Source organism: Mchenga conophoros, linkage group LG14 (genome assembly GCF_057382185.1).
Source record: "Mchenga conophoros isolate Kocher_MC1m ecotype Shallow Benthic linkage group LG14, M_conophoros_male_GT1.1, whole genome shotgun sequence".
In the NCBI taxonomy this organism is placed as follows: Eukaryota; Metazoa; Chordata; class Actinopteri; order Cichliformes; family Cichlidae; genus Mchenga; species Mchenga conophoros.
Genome location: NC_140539.1, coordinates 9,926,467 through 9,948,780, shown reverse-complemented (window position 1 = coordinate 9,948,780; position 22,314 = coordinate 9,926,467). Strand labels below are relative to the sequence as shown.

At 46.8% G+C, this 22,314-nt stretch overlaps 16 non-coding genes across 16 annotated transcripts; 15 read left to right on the top strand and 1 right to left on the bottom strand.

The window, feature by feature from the left end:
* Nucleotides 1–931: 931 nt before the first annotated feature.
* LOC146559275 (signal recognition particle RNA) lies at nucleotides 932–1,230 on the top strand. Its single transcript, XR_014888390.1, has one exon.
* A 711-nt stretch (nucleotides 1,231–1,941) lies between these two features.
* On the top strand, nucleotides 1,942–2,024 carry trnal-cag (transfer RNA leucine (anticodon CAG)). The gene has a single exon. It is a non-coding gene; the product is annotated as a tRNA-Leu (tRNA).
* Nucleotides 2,025–3,926: 1,902 nt separating this feature from the next.
* On the top strand, nucleotides 3,927–4,225 carry LOC146559273 (signal recognition particle RNA). The gene has a single exon (XR_014888387.1).
* A 711-nt stretch (nucleotides 4,226–4,936) lies between these two features.
* trnal-cag (transfer RNA leucine (anticodon CAG)) lies at nucleotides 4,937–5,019 on the top strand. Its single transcript has one exon. It is a non-coding gene; the product is annotated as a tRNA-Leu (tRNA).
* A 1,902-nt stretch (nucleotides 5,020–6,921) lies between these two features.
* On the top strand, nucleotides 6,922–7,210 carry LOC146559271 (signal recognition particle RNA). The gene has a single exon (XR_014888396.1).
* Nucleotides 7,211–7,921: 711 nt separating this feature from the next.
* Nucleotides 7,922–8,004, top strand: trnal-cag (transfer RNA leucine (anticodon CAG)). Its single transcript has one exon. It is a non-coding gene; the product is annotated as a tRNA-Leu (tRNA).
* A 1,902-nt stretch (nucleotides 8,005–9,906) lies between these two features.
* On the top strand, nucleotides 9,907–10,195 carry LOC146559269 (signal recognition particle RNA). The gene has a single exon (XR_014888395.1).
* Nucleotides 10,196–10,906: 711 nt separating this feature from the next.
* On the top strand, nucleotides 10,907–10,989 carry trnal-cag (transfer RNA leucine (anticodon CAG)). Its single transcript has one exon. It is a non-coding gene; the product is annotated as a tRNA-Leu (tRNA).
* Nucleotides 10,990–12,891: 1,902 nt separating this feature from the next.
* On the top strand, nucleotides 12,892–13,190 carry LOC146559267 (signal recognition particle RNA). Its single transcript, XR_014888385.1, has one exon.
* A 711-nt stretch (nucleotides 13,191–13,901) lies between these two features.
* On the top strand, nucleotides 13,902–13,984 carry trnal-cag (transfer RNA leucine (anticodon CAG)). The gene has a single exon. It is a non-coding gene; the product is annotated as a tRNA-Leu (tRNA).
* Nucleotides 13,985–15,879: 1,895 nt separating this feature from the next.
* On the top strand, nucleotides 15,880–16,178 carry LOC146559265 (signal recognition particle RNA). The gene has a single exon (XR_014888384.1).
* Nucleotides 16,179–16,889: 711 nt separating this feature from the next.
* On the top strand, nucleotides 16,890–16,972 carry trnal-cag (transfer RNA leucine (anticodon CAG)). Its single transcript has one exon. It is a non-coding gene; the product is annotated as a tRNA-Leu (tRNA).
* Nucleotides 16,973–18,867: 1,895 nt separating this feature from the next.
* Nucleotides 18,868–19,166, top strand: LOC146559263 (signal recognition particle RNA). Its single transcript, XR_014888388.1, has one exon.
* Nucleotides 19,167–19,877: 711 nt separating this feature from the next.
* On the top strand, nucleotides 19,878–19,960 carry trnal-cag (transfer RNA leucine (anticodon CAG)). The gene has a single exon. It is a non-coding gene; the product is annotated as a tRNA-Leu (tRNA).
* A 1,344-nt stretch (nucleotides 19,961–21,304) lies between these two features.
* On the bottom strand, nucleotides 21,305–21,376 carry trnaq-uug (transfer RNA glutamine (anticodon UUG)). Its single transcript has one exon. It is a non-coding gene; the product is annotated as a tRNA-Gln (tRNA).
* A 488-nt stretch (nucleotides 21,377–21,864) lies between these two features.
* On the top strand, nucleotides 21,865–22,163 carry LOC146559260 (signal recognition particle RNA). The gene has a single exon (XR_014888383.1).
* Nucleotides 22,164–22,314: the final 151 nt, after the last annotated feature.

Here is a 22,314-nt window from a genome sequence, read left to right as displayed (position 1 = left end):
CAATCACTAAAGTTATCCTTCACTTGTCAGTCACTATGTGGTACTAAAGAGCTGTCTGAAATTCAGTTACAACCCACACAAAGTTACAGATTGGAGTATCCGAGTGCTGAGGTGCGCTTGTGCGCAAAAGTCACAAACACTCTGCTGACTCACTAACTGTACAGCTCCAAACCTCTTCCGACCTCAAAGTCAGCACAGAAAGTGGGCGCCACGAGCTTCGTAGTATGTGTTTACATGGCTGAACAGCTGCTATATTCGAACAAACGCCTGCAGAAGAGACTGCGACCTGAACGCAGTGCCTTCGACCGCTTGGCGACCAAAAACAAGTTACCACTATGTGACATGCAGTATGGTTTCACCTCCCAAAAAGCAGATGCCACCGAGATTTGAACGCGGATCGCTGGATTCAAAGTCCAGAGTGCTAACCATTACACCATGGAACCGATGTGAAACTGTGTGAACTGTCATGTCATGGCAACCTGCGTAAAAGTATTCAGCCAAATGATCAGTATGCATGACATTGTAGATTATTCGCACTACGTTTCCATGGCTGAACAGCTGCTATATGTGTTATGAGAAGGATAATGTGTGTTTCTTCCAAAGTATCTGACAGTGGTAACCTCCACCAAACTGGCACTGCAATGTCAGAATGGCTGAGCGGTCTAAGGCGCTACGATCAGGTTGCAGTCTCCCCTGGAGGTGTGGCTTTGAATCCCACTTCTGACATTGAAGCTTTACTCTTCTTGATATTGTGACAAAATACTCTTGGGTTAACCACGAGCTTTCTAAAAACTTGCATATAACAATTGTGCACCATTCATTGCTCATCTTTGCTGCCCATCATTACAACTTTGCTAATGATGGGCAGCAGGTTAGTGTCATGATGTTACCTCAGACATGGTTAAAAGCCCTGTTAACGTAAGTGCTTCTCGCCGGGTGCGGTGGCGCGTTCCTGTAATCCAAGCTACCAGGAGGCTGAGGTTTGAGGATCGTTTGAGCTCAGGAGCTCTGAGCTGCAGCAGGCTATGTCGATCGGGTGTCCGCATTGCGTTCGGCATTGATATGGTGATCCTGGGGGAGCCTGAGACCACCAGGTCACCTAAGGAGGGGTCCACCGGCCCAGGTCGGAGACGGAGCAGGTCAAAGCCCCCGTGTCGCTCAGTAGTGGGATCGCACCTGTGAATAGATGCTGTAGCGCAGCCTGAGCAATACAGCTAGACCCAATCTTTATACACATCCTTATACTTGTCTCTAGATCACACAGCAGCCTGATCAGCATGTCTTGGTCTTTTTAATTCAAGTCCAAAACACTCACAAATCTGCTGCTCTGCTTGTCCGGCACCACCTCCACCTGCAGGACAGCTGCAACTACATCCTCCACTCTAAACACGCCACCGCCCAGCAGGTGGAGACAAACTCAAAGTAGGACATTTCCTTGGTGAGGAGAGAGGATGGAACCAAAAATGCATTTATCCCCGTGTTCTGTGTTGATGAAAATCACCCAACAGGAAAGCAGCTGGGCATTCATTTGAAACCAGTTCACAGGTTGGGCTGTGGTTCCCCCTCTAGCGTGTCTGCTTGAACTTTCAACTGTGAACCTCTTAGATCCAACCTTCCCAACTGCTCATCTCGCAAAAGACAAAATAGAAGAACCCAGAATGTCTTTTTATACCTGCTCACGCTTTTTCACGCTTCCCTCACAGGACGTCACATTTCACACTTTGGCCATCCAATCAAGTTGTTGACATCTAATCATTCCTGTCCACCACACCTGATCTTTCTATTTCGATCTGACTTACAACATTTAACACAAACTTTTAAATCAATATATTTTCTTAGTAATTATTTTTATTTGTTTATTACATGCACTTAACATACAAGTATGTCAAATGGAAATCAGCAACTGCATGGGATTATTCAACTAGTTGGCTGCTGCAATGTGTCAGGATGGCCGAGCGGTCTAAGGCGCTGCGTTCAGGTCGCAGTCTCACCTGGAGGCGTGGGTTCGAATCCCACTTCTGACAATTGTATCTTGGCACTTCTTTCTTCCTTCTACTCATGTATCTTTGATCAGTGGTTGTTGATCAATGGTCATGAGAATTTGCATAATCGTGATGAAGGAACTGACCTCCAAGCCCACTGTTCCTTCAGGGTGCTACTTTCAGTCATTATGCAAATATACTGTTTATAAGATTGGGGAAACCTGCAGTCAGCTGAGACTGAAGAAGTCACTTGGATGAGTGACGAGACATTTTTCCCACTGAAAACGCTACATTCAGATGAACAGAATCAACCTTTGGAGACTTCTTACTGTTGTGACAAAATACACTTGAAACTGGCAATTCTATATCAGTGGAGAACCAATTCCAACAGTCTAAGAGATGTCCATCAAGAGCCTGGGACGGTGGTATAATGTAGACCTCAATGATACCTGGCAACTTGACAAACGAAGGCAAAACTTGGCTAATGACCTCAGGCGGATTAACAACACTGCACTCCTTGAGTGAGGCTTGAGATGTCACTCAAGGACTCCCGGGACCCCATAGTGAGGGGCGCTGCTCCCACCCTAGCAACAGGGAGGAAGTGGACCACAGCCACGTCTGTGCTACAGGCCAAATTGGCTCTGAGCCATAATGACATGGTGGGTCGCGTCCAACAGGGCAGAGAAGGATTTGGTCTTGGCAACCTCGGTGGCAACAGGCATCTGTAACCGAACGTCAAAAAATGGTGGTGGAGGAGGTGTGTCGAAAGGAGGAAACAGTAAGACACGCCAGAGCCATAGCGCTGGCCAAGCAGGGTCACTGGATGAATTGGGAGAGTTTTGAAAAGAGGAAACTCTTATGGAGTGAAATCTGGTGGGACCTGATTTTTGGGGGGTGAAACCATACTGCATGTCTTCTCTGGCACATTGAATTTCTGTATGACTTGTGTTTTCTGTGAGAGCTTTATAAAATCAAGCAGCTAACCATGACGTCTGCCTTTACAAAACACTTGTCAATCACTAAAGTTATCCTTCACTTGTCAGTCACTATGTGGTACTAAAGAGCTGTCTGAAATTCAGTTACAGCCCACACAAAGTTACAGATTGGAGTATCCGAGTGCTGAGGTGCGCTTGTGCGCAAAAGTCACAAACACTCTGCTGACTCACTAACTGTACAGCTCCAAACCTCTTCCGACCTCAAAGTCAGCACAGAAAGTGGGCGCCACGAGCTTCGTAGTATGTGTTTACATGGCTGAACAGCTGCTATATTCGAACAAACGCCTGCAGAAGAGACTGCGACCTGAACGCAGTGCCTTCGACCGCTTGGCGACCAAAAACAAGTTACCACTATGTGACATGCAGTATGGTTTCACCTCCCAAAAAGCAGATGCCACCGAGATTTGAACGCGGATCGCTGGATTCAAAGTCCAGAGTGCTAACCATTACACCATGGAACCGATGTGAAACTGTGTGAACTGTCATGTCATGGCAACCTGCGTAAAAGTATTCAGCCAAATGATCAGTATGCATGACATTGTAGATTATTTGCACTACGTTTCCATGGCTGAACAGCTGCTATATGTGTTATGAGAAGGATAATGTGTGTTTCTTCCAAAGTATCTGACAGTGGTAACCTCCACCAAACTGGCACTGCAATGTCAGAATGGCTGAGCGGTCTAAGGCGCTGCGTTCAGGTTGCAGTCCCCCCTGGAGGTGTGGCTTTGAATCCCACTTCTGACATTGAAGCTTTACTCTTCTTGATATTGTGACAAAATACTCTTGGGTTAACCACGAGCTTTCTAAAAACTTGCATATAACAATTGTGCACCATTCATTGCTCATCTTTGCTGCCCATCATTACAACTTTGCTAATGATGGGCAGCAGGTTAGTGTCATGATGTTACCTCAGACATGGTTAAAAGCCCTGTTAACGTAAGTGCTTCTCGCCGGGTGCGGTGGCGCGTTCCTGTAATCCAAGCTACCAGGAGGCTGAGGTTTGAGGATCGTTTGAGCTCAGGAGCTCTGAGCTGCAGCAGGCTATGTCGATCGGGTGTCCGCATTGCGTTCGGCATTGATATGGTGATCCTGGGGGAGCCTGAGACCACCAGGTCACCTAAGGAGGGGTGCACCGGCCCAGGTCGGAGACGGAGCAGGTCAAAGCCCCCGTGTCGCTCAGTAGTGGGATCGCACCTGTGAATAGATCCTGTAGCGCAGCCTGAGCAATACAGCTAGACCCAATCTTTATACACATCCTTATACTTGTCTCTAGATCACACAGCAGCCTGATCAGCATGTCTTGGTCTTTTTAATTCAAGTCCAAAACACTCACAAATCTGCTGCTCTGCTTGTCCGGCACCACCTCCACCTGCAGGACAGCTGCAACTACATCCTCCACTCTAAACACGCCACCGCCCAGCAGGTGGAGACAAACTCAAAGTAGGACATTTCCTTGGTGAGGAGAGAGGATGGAACCAAAAATGCATTTATCCCCGTGTTCTGTGTTGATGAAAATCACCCAACAGGAAAGCAGCTGGGCATTCATTTGAAACCAGTTCACAGGTTGGGCTGTGGTTCCCCCTCTAGCGTGTCTGCTTGAACTTTCAACTGTGAACCTCTTAGATCCAACCTTCCCAACTGCTCATCTCGCAAAAGACAAAATAGAAGAACCCAGAATGTCTTTTTATACCTGCTCACGCTTTTTCACGCTTCCCTCACAGGACGTCACATTTCACACTTTGGCCATCCAATCAAGTTGTTGACATCTAATCATTCCTGTCCACCACACCTGATCTTTCTATTTCGATCTGACTTACAACATTTAACACAAACTTTTAAATCAATATATTTTCTTAGTAATTATTTTTATTTGTTTATTACATGCACTTAACATACAAGTATGTCAAATGGAAATCAGCAACTGCATGGGATTATTCAACTAGTTGGCTGCTGCAATGTGTCAGGATGGCCGAGCGGTCTAAGGCGCTGCGTTCAGGTCGCAGTCTCACCTGGAGGCGTGGGTTCGAATCCCACTTCTGACAATTGTATCTTGGCACTTCTTTCTTCCTTCTACTCATGTATCTTTGATCAGTGGTTGTTGATCAATGGTCATGAGAATTTGCATAATCGTGATGAAGGAACTGACCTCCAAGCCCACTGTTCCTTCAGGGTGCTACTTTCAGTCATTATGCAAATATACTGTTTATAAGATTGGGGAAACCTGCAGTCAGCTGAGACTGAAGAAGTCACTTGGATGAGTGACGAGACATTTTTCCCACTGAAAACGCTACATTCAGATGAACAGAATCAACCTTTGGAGACTTCTTACTGTTGTGACAAAATACACTTGAAACTGGCAATTCTATATCAGTGGAGAACCAATTCCAACAGTCTAAGAGATGTCCATCAAGAGCCTGGGACGGTGGTATAATGTAGACCTCAATGATACCTGGCAACTTGACAAACGAAGGCAAAACTTGGCTAATGACCTCAGGCGGATTAACAACACTGCACTCCTTGAGTGAGGCTTGAGATGTCACTCAAGGACTCCCGGGACCCCATAGTGAGGGGCGCTGCTCCCACCCTAGCAACAGGGAGGAAGTGGACCACAGCCACGTCTGTGCTACAGGCCAAATCGGCTCTGAGCCATAATGACATGGTGGGTCGCGTCCAACAGGGCAGAGAAGGATTTGGTCTTGGCAACCTCGGTGGCAACAGGCATCTGTAACCAAACGTCAAAAAATGGTGGTGGAGGAGGTGTGTCGAAAGGAGGAAACAGTAAGACACGCCAGAGCCATAGCGCTGGCCAAGCAGGGTCACTGGATGAATTGGGAGAGTTTTGAAAAGAGGAAACTCTTATGGAGTGAAATCTGGTGGGACCTGATTTTTGGGGGGTGAAACCATACTGCATGTCTTCTCTGGCACATTGAATTTCTGTATGACTTGTGTTTTCTGTGAGAGCTTTATAAAATCAAGCAGCTAACCATGACGTCTGCCTTTACAAAACACTTGTCAATCACTAAAGTTATCCTTCACTTGTCAGTCACTATGTGGTACTAAAGAGCTGTCTGAAATTCAGTTACAGCCCACACAAAGTTACAGATTGGAGTATCCGAGTGCTGAGGTGCGCTTGTGCGCAAAAGTCACAAACACTCTGCTGACTCACTAACTGTACAGCTCCAAACCTCTTCCGACCTCAAAGTCAGCACAGAAAGTGGGCGCCACGAGCTTCGTAGTATGTGTTTACATGGCTGAACAGCTGCTATATTCGAACAAACGCCTGCAGAAGAGACTGCGACCTGAACGCAGTGCCTTCGACCGCTTGGCGACCAAAAACAAGTTACCACTATGTGACATGCAGTATGGTTTCACCTCCCAAAAAGCAGATGCCACCGAGATTTGAACGCGGATCGCTGGATTCAAAGTCCAGAGTGCTAACCATTACACCATGGAACCGATGTGAAACTGTGTGAACTGTCATGTCATGGCAACCTGCGTAAAAGTATTCAGCCAAATGATCAGTATGCATGACATTGTAGATTATTTGCACTACGTTTCCATGGCTGAACAGCTGCTATATGTGTTATGAGAAGGATAATGTGTGTTTCTTCCAAAGTATCTGACAGTGGTAACCTCCACCAAACTGGCACTGCAATGTCAGAATGGCTGAGCGGTCTAAGGCGCTGCGTTCAGGTTGCAGTCCCCCCTGGAGGTGTGGCTTTGAATCCCACTTCTGACATTGAAGCTTTACTCTTCTTGATATTGTGACAAAATACTCTTGGGTTAACCACGAGCTTTCTAAAAACTTGCATATAACAATTGTGCACCATTCATTGCTCATCTTTGCTGCCCATCATTACAACTTTGCTAATGATGGGCACCAGGTTAGTGTCATGATGTTACCTCAGACATGGTTAAAAGCCCTGTTAACGTAAGTGCTTCTCGCCGGGTGCGGTGGCGCGTTCCTGTAATCCAAGCTACCAGGAGGCTGAGGTTTGAGGATCGTTTGAGCTCAGGAGCTCTGAGCTGCAGCAGGCTATGTCGATCGGGTGTCCGCATTGCGTTCGGCATTGATATGGGGAGCCTGAGACCACCAGGTCACCTAAGGAGGGGTGCACCGGCCCAGGTCGGAGACGGAGCAGGTCAAAGCCCCCGTGTCGCTCAGTAGTGGGATCGCACCTGTGAATAGATGCTGTAGCGCAGCCTGAGCAATACAGCTAGACCCAATCTTTATACACATCCTTATACTTGTCTCTAGATCACACAGCAGCCTGATCAGCATGTCTTGGTCTTTTTAATTCAAGTCCAAAACACTCACAAATCTGCTGCTCTGCTTGTCCGGCACCACCTCCACCTGCAGGACAGCTGCAACTACATCCTCCACTCTAAACACGCCACCGCCCAGCAGGTGGAGACAAACTCAAAGTAGGACATTTCCTTGGTGAGGAGAGAGGATGGAACCAAAAATGCATTTATCCCCGTGTTCTGTGTTGATGAAAATCACCCAACAGGAAAGCAGCTGGGCATTCATTTGAAACCAGTTCACAGGTTGGGCTGTGGTTCCCCCTCTAGCGTGTCTGCTTGAACTTTCAACTGTGAACCTCTTAGATCCAACCTTCCCAACTGCTCATCTCGCAAAAGACAAAATAGAAGAACCCAGAATGTCTTTTTATACCTGCTCACGCTTTTTCACGCTTCCCTCACAGGACGTCACATTTCACACTTTGGCCATCCAATCAAGTTGTTGACATCTAATCATTCCTGTCCACCACACCTGATCTTTCTATTTCGATCTGACTTACAACATTTAACACAAACTTTTAAATCAATATATTTTCTTAGTAATTATTTTTATTTGTTTATTACATGCACTTAACATACAAGTATGTCAAATGGAAATCAGCAACTGCATGGGATTATTCAACTAGTTGGCTGCTGCAATGTGTCAGGATGGCCGAGCGGTCTAAGGCGCTGCGTTCAGGTCGCAGTCTCACCTGGAGGCGTGGGTTCGAATCCCACTTCTGACAATTGTATCTTGGCACTTCTTTCTTCCTTCTACTCATGTATCTTTGATCAGTGGTTGTTGATCAATGGTCATGAGAATTTGCATAATCGTGATGAAGGAACTGACCTCCAAGCCCACTGTTCCTTCAGGGTGCTACTTTCAGTCATTATGCAAATATACTGTTTATAAGATTGGGGAAACCTGCAGTCAGCTGAGACTGAAGAAGTCACTTGGATGAGTGACGAGACATTTTTCCCACTGAAAACGCTACATTCAGATGAACAGAATCAACCTTTGGAGACTTCTTACTGTTGTGACAAAATACACTTGAAACTGGCAATTCTATATCAGTGGAGAACCAATTCCAACAGTCTAAGAGATGTCCATCAAGAGCCTGGGACGGTGGTATAATGTAGACCTCAATGATACCTGGCAACTTGACAAACGAAGGCAAAACTTGGCTAATGACCTCAGGCGGATTAACAACACTGCACTCCTTGAGTGAGGCTTGAGATGTCACTCAAGGACTCCCGGGACCCCATAGTGAGGGGCGCTGCTCCCACCCTAGCAACAGGGAGGAAGTGGACCACAGCCACGTCTGTGCTACAGGCCAAATCGGCTCTGAGCCATAATGACATGGTGGGTCGCGTCCAACAGGGCAGAGAAGGATTTGGTCTTGGCAACCTCGGTGGCAACAGGCATCTGTAACCAAACGTCAAAAAATGGTGGTGGAGGAGGTGTGTCGAAAGGAGGAAACAGTAAGACACGCCAGAGCCATAGCGCTGGCCAAGCAGGGTCACTGGATGAATTGGGAGAGTTTTGAAAAGAGGAAACTCTTATGGAGTGAAATCTGGTGGGACCTGATTTTTGGGGGGTGAAACCATACTGCATGTCTTCTCTGGCACATTGAATTTCTGTATGACTTGTGTTTTCTGTGAGAGCTTTATAAAATCAAGCAGCTAACCATGACGTCTGCCTTTACAAAACACTTGTCAATCACTAAAGTTATCCTTCACTTGTCAGTCACTATGTGGTACTAAAGAGCTGTCTGAAATTCAGTTACAGCCCACACAAAGTTACAGATTGGAGTATCCGAGTGCTGAGGTGCGCTTGTGCGCAAAAGTCACAAACACTCTGCTGACTCACTAACTGTACAGCTCCAAACCTCTTCCGACCTCAAAGTCAGCACAGAAAGTGGGCGCCACGAGCTTCGTAGTATGTGTTTACATGGCTGAACAGCTGCTATATTCGAACAAACGCCTGCAGAAGAGACTGCGACCTGAACGCAGTGCCTTCGACCGCTTGGCGACCAAAAACAAGTTACCACTATGTGACATGCAGTATGGTTTCACCTCCCAAAAAGCAGATGCCACCGAGATTTGAACGCGGATCGCTGGATTCAAAGTCCAGAGTGCTAACCATTACACCATGGAACCGATGTGAAACTGTGTGAACTGTCATGTCATGGCAACCTGCGTAAAAGTATTCAGCCAAATGATCAGTATGCATGACATTGTAGATTATTCGCACTACGTTTCCATGGCTGAACAGCTGCTATATGTGTTATGAGAAGGATAATGTGTGTTTCTTCCAAAGTATCTGACAGTGGTAACCTCCACCAAACTGGCACTGCAATGTCAGAATGGCTGAGCGGTCTAAGGCGCTGCGTTCAGGTTGCAGTCCCCCCTGGAGGTGTGGCTTTGAATCCCACTTCTGACATTGAAGCTTTACTCTTCTTGATATTGTGACAAAATACTCTTGGGTTAACCACGAGCTTTCTAAAAACTTGCATATAACAATTGTGCACCATTCATTGCTCATCTTTGCTGCCCATCATTACAACTTTGCTAATGATGGGCACCAGGTTAGTGTCATGATGTTACCTCAGACATGGTTAAAAGCCCTGTTAACGTAAGTGCTTCTCGCCGGGTGCGGTGGCGCGTTCCTGTAATCCAAGCTACCAGGAGGCTGAGGTTTGAGGATCGTTTGAGCTCAGGAGCTCTGAGCTGCAGCAGGCTATGTCGATCGGGTGTCCGCATTGCGTTCGGCATTGATATGGGGAGCCTGAGACCACCAGGTCACCTAAGGAGGGGTGCACCGGCCCAGGTCGGAGACGGAGCAGGTCAAAGCCCCCGTGTCGCTCAGTAGTGGGATCGCACCTGTGAATAGATGCTGTAGCGCAGCCTGAGCAATACAGCTAGACCCAATCTTTATACACATCCTTATACTTGTCTCTAGATCACACAGCAGCCTGATCAGCATGTCTTGGTCTTTTTAATTCAAGTCCAAAACACTCACAAATCTGCTGCTCTGCTTGTCCGGCACCACCTCCACCTGCAGGACAGCTGCAACTACATCCTCCACTCTAAACACGCCACCGCCCAGCAGGTGGAGACAAACTCAAAGTAGGACATTTCCTTGGTGAGGAGAGAGGATGGAACCAAAAATGCATTTATCCCCGTGTTCTGTGTTGATGAAAATCACCCAACAGGAAAGCAGCTGGGCATTCATTTGAAACCAGTTCACAGGTTGGGCTGTGGTTCCCCCTCTAGCGTGTCTGCTTGAACTTTCAACTGTGAACCTCTTAGATCCAACCTTCCCAACTGCTCATCTCGCAAAAGACAAAATAGAAGAACCCAGAATGTCTTTTTATACCTGCTCACGCTTTTTCACGCTTCCCTCACAGGACGTCACATTTCACACTTTGGCCATCCAATCAAGTTGTTGACATCTAATCATTCCTGTCCACCACACCTGATCTTTCTATTTCGATCTGACTTACAACATTTAACACAAACTTTTAAATCAATATATTTTCTTAGTAATTATTTTTATTTGTTTATTACATGCACTTAACATACAAGTATGTCAAATGGAAATCAGCAACTGCATGGGATTATTCAACTAGTTGGCTGCTGCAATGTGTCAGGATGGCCGAGCGGTCTAAGGCGCTGCGTTCAGGTCGCAGTCTCACCTGGAGGCGTGGGTTCGAATCCCACTTCTGACAATTGTATCTTGGCACTTCTTTCTTCCTTCTACTCATGGGTCTTTGATCAGTGGTTGTTGATCAATGGTCATGAGAATTTGCATAATCGTGATGAAGGAACTGACCTCCAAGCCCACTGTTCCTTCAGGGGGCTACTTTCAGTCATTATGCAAATATACTGTTTATAAGATTGGGGAAACCTGCAGTCAGCTGAGACTGAAGAAGTCACTTGGATGAGTGACGAGACATTTTTCCCACTGAAAACGCTACATTCAGATGAACAGAATCAACCTTTGGAGACTTCTTACTGTTGTGACAAAATACACTTGAAACTGGCAATTCTATATCAGTGGAGAACCAATTCCAACAGTCTAAGAGATGTCCATCAAGAGCCTGGGACGGTGGTATAATGTAGACCTCAATGATACCTGGCAACTTGACAAACGAAGGCAAAACTTGGCTAATGACCTCAGGCGGATTAACAACACTGCACTCCTTGAGTGAGGCTTGAGATGTCACTCAAGGACTCCCGGGACCCCATAGTGAGGGGCGCTGCTCCCACCCTAGCAACAGGGAGGAAGTGGACCACAGCCACGTCTGTGCTACAGGCCAAATCGGCTCTGAGCCATAATGACATGGTGGGTCGCGTCCAACAGGGCAGAGAAGGATTTGGTCTTGGCAACCTCGGTGGCAACAGGCATCTGTAACCAAACGTCAAAAAATGGTGGTGGAGGAGGTGTGTCGAAAGGAGGAAACAGTAAGACACGCCAGAGCCATAGCGCTGGCCAAGCAGGGTCACTGGATGAATTGGGAGAGTTTTGAAAAGAGGAAACTCTTATGGAGTGAAATCTGGTGGGACCTGATTTTTGGGGGATGAAACCATACTGCATGTCTTCTCTGGCACATTGAATTTCTGTATGACTTGTGTTTTCTGTGAGAGCTTTATAAAATCAAGCAGCTAACCATGACGTCTGCCTTTACAAAACACTTGTCAATCACTAAAGTTATCCTTCACTTGTCAGTCACTATGTGGTACTAAAGAGCTGTCTGAAATTCAGTTACAACCCACACAAAGTTACAGATTGGAGTATCCGAGTGCTGAGGTGCGCTTGTGCGCAAAAGTCACAAACACTCTGCTGACTCACTAACTGTACAGCTCCAAACCTCTTCCGACCTCAAAGTCAGCACAGAAAGTGGGCGCCACGAGCTTCGTAGTATGTGTTTACATGGCTGAACAGCTGCTATATTCGAACAAACGCCTGCAGAAGAGACTGCGACCTGAACGCAGTGCCTTCGACCGCTTGGCGACCAAAAACAAGTTACCACTATGTGACATGCAGTATGGTTTCACCTCCCAAAAAGCAGATGCCACCGAGATTTGAACGCGGATCGCTGGATTCAAAGTCCAGAGTGCTAACCATTACACCATGGAACCGATGTGAAACTGTGTGAACTGTCATGTCATGGCAACCTGCGTAAAAGTATTCAGCCAAATGATCAGTATGCATGACATTGTAGATTATTCGCACTACGTTTCCATGGCTGAACAGCTGCTATATGTGTTATGAGAAGGATAATGTGTGTTTCTTCCAAAGTATCTGACAGTGGTAACCTCCACCAAACTGGCACTGCAATGTCAGAATGGCTGAGCGGTCTAAGGCGCTGCGTTCAGGTTGCAGTCTCCCCTGGAGGTGTGGCTTTGAATCCCACTTCTGACATTGAAGCTTTACTCTTCTTGATATTGTGACAAAATACTCTTGGGTTAACCACGAGCTTTCTAAAAACTTGCATATAACAATTGTGCACCATTCATTGCTCATCTTTGCTGCCCATCATTACAACTTTGCTAATGATGGGCAGCAGGTTAGTGTCATGATGTTACCTCAGACATGGTTAAAAGCCCTGTTAACGTAAGTGCTTCTCGCCGGGTGCGGTGGCGCGTTCCTGTAATCCAAGCTACCAGGAGGCTGAGGTTTGAGGATCGTTTGAGCTCAGGAGCTCTGAGCTGCAGCAGGCTATGTCGATCGGGTGTCCGCATTGCGTTCGGCATTGATATGGTGATCCTGGGGGAGCCTGAGACCACCAGGTCACCTAAGGAGGGGTGCACCGGCCCAGGTCGGAGACGGAGCAGGTCAAAGCCCCCGTGTCGCTCAGTAGTGGGATCGCACCTGTGAATAGATGCTGTAGCGCAGCCTGAGCAATACAGCTAGACCCAATCTTTATACACATCCTTATACTTGTCTCTAGATCACACAGCAGCCTGATCAGCATGTCTTGGTCTTTTTAATTCAAGTCCAAAACACTCACAAATCTGCTGCTCTGCTTGTCCGGCACCACCTCCACCTGCAGGACAGCTGCAACTACATCCTCCACTCTAAACACGCCACCGCCCAGCAGGTGGAGACAAACTCAAAGTAGGACATTTCCTTGGTGAGGAGAGAGGATGGAACCAAAAATGCATTTATCCCCGTGTTCTGTGTTGATGAAAATCACCCAACAGGAAAGCAGCTGGGCATTCATTTGAAACCAGTTCACAGGTTGGGCTGTGGTTCCCCCTCTAGCGTGTCTGCTTGAACTTTCAACTGTGAACCTCTTAGATCCAACCTTCCCAACTGCTCATCTCGCAAAAGACAAAATAGAAGAACCCAGAATGTCTTTTTATACCTGCTCACGCTTTTTCACGCTTCCCTCACAGGACGTCACATTTCACACTTTGGCCATCCAATCAAGTTGTTGACATCTAATCATTCCTGTCCACCACACCTGATCTTTCTATTTCGATCTGACTTACAACATTTAACACAAACTTTTAAATCAATATATTTTCTTAGTAATTATTTTTATTTGTTTATTACATGCACTTAACATACAAGTATGTCAAATGGAAATCAGCAACTGCATGGGATTATTCAACTAGTTGGCTGCTGCAATGTGTCAGGATGGCCGAGCGGTCTAAGGCGCTGCGTTCAGGTCGCAGTCTCACCTGGAGGCGTGGGTTCGAATCCCACTTCTGACAATTGTATCTTGGCCCTTCCTTCTACTCATGTATCTTTGATCAGTGGTTGTTGATCAATGGTCATGAGAATTTGCATAATCGTGATGAAGGAACTGACCTCCAAGCCCACTGTTCCTTCAGGGGGCTACTTTCAGTCATTATGCAAATATACTGTTTATAAGATTGGGGAAACCTGCAGTCAGCTGAGACTGAAGAAGTCACTTGGATGAGTGACGAGACATTTTTCCCACTGAAAACGCTACATTCAGATGAACAGAATCAACCTTTGGAGACTTCTTACTGTTGTGACAAAATACACTTGAAACTGGCAATTCTATATCAGTGGAGAACCAATTCCAACAGTCTAAGAGATGTCCATCAAGAGCCTGGGACGGTGGTATAATGTAGACCTCAATGATACCTGGCAACTTGACAAACGAAGGCAAAACTTGGCTAATGACCTCAGGCGGATTAACAACACTGCACTCCTTGAGTGAGGCTTGAGATGTCACTCAAGGACTCCCGGGACCCCATAGTGAGGGGCGCTGCTCCCACCCTAGCAACAGGGAGGAAGTGGACCACAGCCACGTCTGTGCTACAGGCCAAATCGGCTCTGAGCCATAATGACATGGTGGGTCGCGTCCAACAGGGCAGAGAAGGATTTGGTCTTGGCAACCTCGGTGGCAACAGGCATCTGTAACCAAACGTCAAAAAATGGTGGTGGAGGAGGTGTGTCGAAAGGAGGAAACAGTAAGACACGCCAGAGCCATAGCGCTGGCCAAGCAGGGTCACTGGATGAATTGGGAGAGTTTTGAAAAGAGGAAACTCTTATGGAGTGAAATCTGGTGGGACCTGATTTTTGGGGGATGAAACCATACTGCATGTCTTCTCTGGCACATTGAATTTCTGTATGACTTGTGTTTTCTGTGAGAGCTTTATAAAATCAAGCAGCTAACCATGACGTCTGCCTTTACAAAACACTTGTCAATCACTAAAGTTATCCTTCACTTGTCAGTCACTATGTGGTACTAAAGAGCTGTCTGAAATTCAGTTACAACCCACACAAAGTTACAGATTGGAGTATCCGAGTGCTGAGGTGCGCTTGTGCGCAAAAGTCACAAACACTCTGCTGACTCACTAACTGTACAGCTCCAAACCTCTTCCGACCTCAAAGTCAGCACAGAAAGTGGGCGCCACGAGCTTCGTAGTATGTGTTTACATGGCTGAACAGCTGCTATATTCGAACAAACGCCTGCAGAAGAGACTGCGACCTGAACGCAGTGCCTTCGACCGCTTGGCGACCAAAAACAAGTTACCACTATGTGACATGCAGTATGGTTTCACCTCCCAAAAAGCAGATGCCACCGAGATTTGAACGCGGATCGCTGGATTCAAAGTCCAGAGTGCTAACCATTACACCATGGAACCGATGTGAAACTGTGTGAACTGTCATGTCATGGCAACCTGCGTAAAAGTATTCAGCCAAATGATCAGTATGCATGACATTGTAGATTATTCGCACTACGTTTCCATGGCTGAACAGCTGCTATATGTGTTATGAGAAGGATAATGTGTGTTTCTTCCAAAGTATCTGACAGTGGTAACCTCCACCAAACTGGCACTGCAATGTCAGAATGGCTGAGCGGTCTAAGGCGCTGCGTTCAGGTTGCAGTCTCCCCTGGAGGTGTGGCTTTGAATCCCACTTCTGACATTGAAGCTTTACTCTTCTTGATATTGTGACAAAATACTCTTGGGTTAACCACGAGCTTTCTAAAAACTTGCATATAACAATTGTGCACCATTCATTGCTCATCTTTGCTGCCCATCATTACAACTTTGCTAATGATGGGCAGCAGGTTAGTGTCATGATGTTACCTCAGACATGGTTAAAAGCCCTGTTAACGTAAGTGCTTCTCGCCGGGTGCGGTGGCGCGTTCCTGTAATCCAAGCTACCAGGAGGCTGAGGTTTGAGGATCGTTTGAGCTCAGGAGCTCTGAGCTGCAGCAGGCTATGTCGATCGGGTGTCCGCATTGCGTTCGGCATTGATATGGTGATCCTGGGGGAGCCTGAGACCACCAGGTCACCTAAGGAGGGGTGCACCGGCCCAGGTCGGAGACGGAGCAGGTCAAAGCCCCCGTGTCGCTCAGTAGTGGGATCGCACCTGTGAATAGATGCTGTAGCGCAGCCTGAGCAATACAGCTAGACCCAATCTTTATACACATCCTTATACTTGTCTCTAGATCACACAGCAGCCTGATCAGCATGTCTTGGTCTTTTTAATTCAAGTCCAAAACACTCACAAATCTGCTGCTCTGCTTGTCCGGCACCACCTCCACCTGCAGGACAGCTGCAACTACATCCTCCACTCTAAACACGCCACCGCCCAGCAGGTGGAGACAAACTCAAAGTAGGACATTTCCTTGGTGAGGAGAGAGGATGGAACCAAAAATGCATTTATCCCCGTGTTCTGTGTTGATGAAAATCACCCAACAGGAAAGCAGCTGGGCATTCATTTGAAACCAGTTCACAGGTTGGGCTGTGGTTCCCCCTCTAGCGTGTCTGCTTGAACTTTCAACTGTGAACCTCTTAGATCCAACCTTCCCAACTGCTCATCTCGCAAAAGACAAAATAGAAGAACCCAGAATGTCTTTTTATACCTGCTCACGCTTTTTCACGCTTCCCTCACAGGACGTCACATTTCACACTTTGGCCATCCAATCAAGTTGTTGACATCTAATCATTCCTGTCCACCACACCTGATCTTTCTATTTCGATCTGACTTACAACATTTAACACAAACTTTTAAATCAATATATTTTCTTAGTAATTATTTTTATTTGTTTATTACATGCACTTAACATACAAGTATGTCAAATGGAAATCAGCAACTGCATGGGATTATTCAACTAGTTGGCTGCTGCAATGTGTCAGGATGGCCGAGCGGTCTAAGGCGCTGCGTTCAGGTCGCAGTCTCACCTGGAGGCGTGGGTTCGAATCCCACTTCTGACAATTGTATCTTGGCCCTTCCTTCTACTCATGTATCTTTGATCAGTGGTTGTTGATCAATGGTCATGAGAATTTGCATAATCGTGATGAAGGAACTGACCTCCAAGCCCACTGTTCCTTCAGGGGGCTACTTTCAGTCATTATGCAAATATACTGTTTATAAGATTGGGGAAACCTGCAGTCAGCTGAGACTGAAGAAGTCACTTGGATGAGTGACGAGACATTTTTCCCACTGAAAACGCTACATTCAGATGAACAGAATCAACCTTTGGAGACTTCTTACTGTTGTGACAAAATACACTTGAAACTGGCAATTCTATATCAGTGGAGAACCAATTCCAACAGTCTAAGAGATGTCCATCAAGAGCCTGGGACGGTGGTATAATGTAGACCTCAATGATACCTGGCAACTTGACAAACGAAGGCAAAACTTGGCTAATGACCTCAGGCGGATTAACAACACTGCACTCCTTGAGTGAGGCTTGAGATGTCACTCAAGGACTCCCGGGACCCCATAGTGAGGGGCGCTGCTCCCACCCTAGCAACAGGGAGGAAGTGGACCACAGCCACGTCTGTGCTACAGGCCAAATCGGCTCTGAGCCATAATGACATGGTGGGTCGCGTCCAACAGGGCAGAGAAGGATTTGGTCTTGGCAACCTCGGTGGCAACAGGCATCTGTAACCAAACGTCAAAAAATGGTGGTGGAGGAGGTGTGTCGAAAGGAGGAAACAGTAAGACACGCCAGAGCCATAGCGCTGGCCAAGCAGGGTCACTGGATGAATTGGGAGAGTTTTGAAAAGAGGAAACTCTTATGGAGTGAAATCTGGTGGGACCTGATTTTTGGGGGATGAAACCATACTGCATGTCTTCTCTGGCACATTGAATTTCTGTATGACTTGTGTTTTCTGTGAGAGCTTTATAAAATCAAGCAGCTAACCATGACGTCTGCCTTTACAAAACACTTGTCAATCACTAAAGTTATCCTTCACTTGTCAGTCACTATGTGGTACTAAAGAGCTGTCTGAAATTCAGTTACAACCCACACAAAGTTACAGATTGGAGTATCCGAGTGCTGAGGTGCGCTTGTGCGCAAAAGTCACAAACACTCTGCTGACTCACTAACTGTACAGCTCCAAACCTCTTCCGACCTCAAAGTCAGCACAGAAAGTGGGCGCCACGAGCTTCGTAGTATGTGTTTACATGGCTGAACAGCTGCTATATTCGAACAAACGCCTGCAGAAGAGACTGCGACCTGAACGCAGTGCCTTCGACCGCTTGGCGACCAAAAACAAGTTACCACTATGTGACATGCAGTATGGTTTCACCTCCCAAAAAGCAGATGCCACCGAGATTTGAACGCGGATCGCTGGATTCAAAGTCCAGAGTGCTAACCATTACACCATGGAACCGATGTGAAACTGTGTGAACTGTCATGTCATGGCAACCTGCGTAAAAGTATTCAGCCAAATGATCAGTATGCATGACATTGTAGATTATTCGCACTACGTTTCCATGGCTGAACAGCTGCTATATGTGTTATGAGAAGGATAATGTGTGTTTCTTCCAAAGTATCTGACAGTGGTAACCTCCACCAAACTGGCACTGCAATGTCAGAATGGCTGAGCGGTCTAAGGCGCTGCGTTCAGGTTGCAGTCCCCCCTGGAGGTGTGGCTTTGAATCCCACTTCTGACATTGAAGCTTTACTCTTCTTGATATTGTGACAAAATACTCTTGGGTTAACCACGAGCTTTCTAAAAACTTGCATATAACAATTGTGCACCATTCATTGCTCATCTTTGCTGCCCATCATTACAACTTTGCTAATGATGGGCAGCAGGTTAGTGTCATGATGTTACCTCAGACATGGTTAAAAGCCCTGTTAACGTAAGTGCTTCTCGCCGGGTGCGGTGGCACGTTCCTGTAATCCAAGCTACCAGGAGGCTGAGGTTTGAGGATCGTTTGAGCTCAGGAGCTCTGAGCTGCAGCAGGCTATGTCGATCGGGTGTCCGCATTGCGTTCGGCATTGATATGGTGATCCTGGGGGAGCCTGAGACCACCAGGTCACCTAAGGAGGGGTGCACCGGCCCAGGTCGGAGACGGAGCAGGTCAAAGCCCCCGTGTCGCTCAGTAGTGGGATCGCACCTGTGAATAGATGCTGTAGCGCAGCCTGAGCAATACAGCTAGACCCAATCTTTATACACATCCTTATACTTGTCTCTAGATCACACAGCAGCCTGATCAGCATGTCTTGGTCTTTTTAATTCAAGTCCAAAACACTCACAAATCTGCTGCTCTGCTTGTCCGGCACCACCTCCACCTGCAGGACAGCTGCAACTACATCCTCCACTCTAAACACGCCACCGCCCAGCAGGTGGAGACAAACTCAAAGTAGGACATTTCCTTGGTGAGGAGAGAGGATGGAACCAAAAATGCATTTATCCCCGTGTTCTGTGTTGATGAAAATCACCCAACAGGAAAGCAGCTGGGCATTCATTTGAAACCAGTTCACAGGTTGGGCTGTGGTTCCCCCTCTAGCGTGTCTGCTTGAACTTTCAACTGTGAACCTCTTAGATCCAACCTTCCCAACTGCTCATCTCGCAAAAGACAAAATAGAAGAACCCAGAATGTCTTTTTATACCTGCTCACGCTTTTTCACGCTTCCCTCACAGGACGTCACATTTCACACTTTGGCCATCCAATCAAGTTGTTGACATCTAATCATTCCTGTCCACCACACCTGATCTTTCTATTTCGATCTGACTTACAACATTTAACACAAACTTTTAAATCAATATATTTTCTTAGTAATTATTTTTATTTGTTTATTACATGCACTTAACATACAAGTATGTCAAATGGAAATCAGCAACTGCATGGGATTATTCAACTAGTTGGCTGCTGCAATGTGTCAGGATGGCCGAGCGGTCTAAGGCGCTGCGTTCAGGTCGCAGTCTCACCTGGAGGCGTGGGTTCGAATCCCACTTCTGACAATTGTATCTTGGCCCTTCCTTCTACTCATGTATCTTTGATCAGTGGTTGTTGATTAATGGTCATGAGAATTTGCATAATCGTGATGAAGGAACTGACCTCCAAGCCCACTGTTCCTTCAGTGGGCTACTTTCAGTCATTATGCAAATATACTGTTTATAAGATTGGGGAAACCTGCAGTCAGCTGACACTGAAGAAGTCACTTGGATGAGTGACGAGACATTTTTCCCACTGAAAACGCTACATTCAGATGAACAGAATCAACCTTTGGAGACGTCTTACTGTTGTGACAAAATACACTTGAAACTGGCAATTCTATATCAGTGGAGAACCAATTCCAACAGTCTAAGAGATGTCCATCAAGAGCCTGGGACGGTGGTATAATGTAGACCTCAATGATACCTGGCAACTTGACAAACGAAGGCAAAACTTGGCTAATGACCTCAGGCGGATTAACAACACTGCACTCCTTGAGTGAGGCTTGAGATGTCACTCAAGGACTCCCGGGACCCCATAGTGAGGGGCGCTGCTCCCACCCTAGCAACAGGGAGGAAGTGGACCACAGCCACGTCTGTGCTACAGGCCAAATCGGCTCTGAGCCATAATGACATGGTGGGTCGCGTCCAACAGGGCAGAGAAGGATTTGGTCTTGGCAACCTCGGTGGCAACAGGCATCTGTAACCGAACGTCAAAAAATGGTGGTGGAGGAGGTGTGTCGAAAGGAGGAAACAGTAAGACACGCCAGAGCCATAGCGCTGGCCAAGCAGGGTCACTGGATGAATTGGGAGAGTTTTGAAAAGAGGAAACTCTTATGGAGTGAAATCTGGTGAAATCGGTGGGACCTGATTTTTGGGGGGTGAAACCATACTGCATGTCTTCTCTGGCACATTGAATTTCTGTATGACTTGTGTTTTCTGTGAGAGCTTTATAAAATCAAGCAGCTAACCATGACGTCTGCCTTTACAAAACACTTGTCAATCACTAAAGAGTTCCTTCACTTGTCAGTCACTATGTGGTACTAAAGAGCTGTCTGAAATTCAGTTACAACCCACACAAAGTTACAGATTGGAGTATCCGAGTGCTGAGGTGCGCTTGTGCGCAAAAGTCACAAACACTCTGCTGACTCACTAACTGTACAGCTCCAAACCTCTTCCGACCTCAAAGTCAGCACAGAAAGTGGGCGCCACGAGCTTCGTAGTATGTGTTTACATGGCTGAACAGCTGCTATATTCGAACAAACGCCTTCAGAGGAGACTGCGACCTGAACGCAGTGCCTTCGCCCGCTTGGCGACCAAAAACAAGTTATCACTATGTGACATGCAGTATGGTTTCACCGCCCAATAAGCAGGTCCCACCGAGATTTGAACACGGATCGCTGGATTCAAAGTCCAGAGTGCTAACCATTACACCATGGAACCGATGTGAAACTGTGTGAACTGTCATGTCATGGCAACCTGCCTAAAAGTATTCAGCCAAATGATCAGTATGGATGACATTGTAGATTATTCGCACTACGTTTCCATGGCTGAACAGCTGCTATATGTGTTATGAGAAGGATAATGTGTGTTTCTTCCAAAGTATCTAACAGTGGTAACCTCCACCAAACTGGCACTGCAATGTCAGAATGGCTGAGCGGTCTAAGACGCTGCGTTCAGGTTGCAGTCTCCCCTGGAGGTGTGGCTTTGAATCCCACTTCTGACATTGAAGCTTTACTCTTCTTGATATTGTGACAAAATACTCTTGGGTTAACCACGAGCTTTCTAAAAACTTGCATATAACAATTGTGCACCATTCATTCCTCATCTTTGCTGCCCGTCATTACAACTTTGCTAATGATGGGCAGCAGGATAGTGTCATGATGTTACCTCAGACATGGTTAAAAGCCCTGTTAACGTAAGTGCTTCTCGCCGGGTGCGTTGGCGCGTGCCTGTAATCCAAGCTACCGGGAGGCTGAGGTTTGAGGATCGTTTGAGCTCAGGAGCTCTGAGCTGCAGCAGGCTATGTCGATCGGGTGTCCGCATTACGTTCGGCATTGATATGGTGATCCTAGGGGAGCCTGGGACCACCAGGTCACCTAAGGAGGGGTGCACCGGCCCAGGTCGGAGACGGAGCAGGTCAAAGCCCCCGTGTCGCTCAGTAGTGGGATCGCACCTGTGAATAGATGCTGTAGCGCAGCCTGAGCAATACAGCTAGACCCAATCTTCATACACATCCTTATACTTGTCTCTAGATCACACAGCAGCCTCATCAGTCTTTTTAATTCAAGTCCAAAACACTCACAAATCTGCTGCTCTGCTTGTCCTGCACCACCTCCACCTGCAGGACAGCTGCAACTACATCCTCCACCCTAAACACG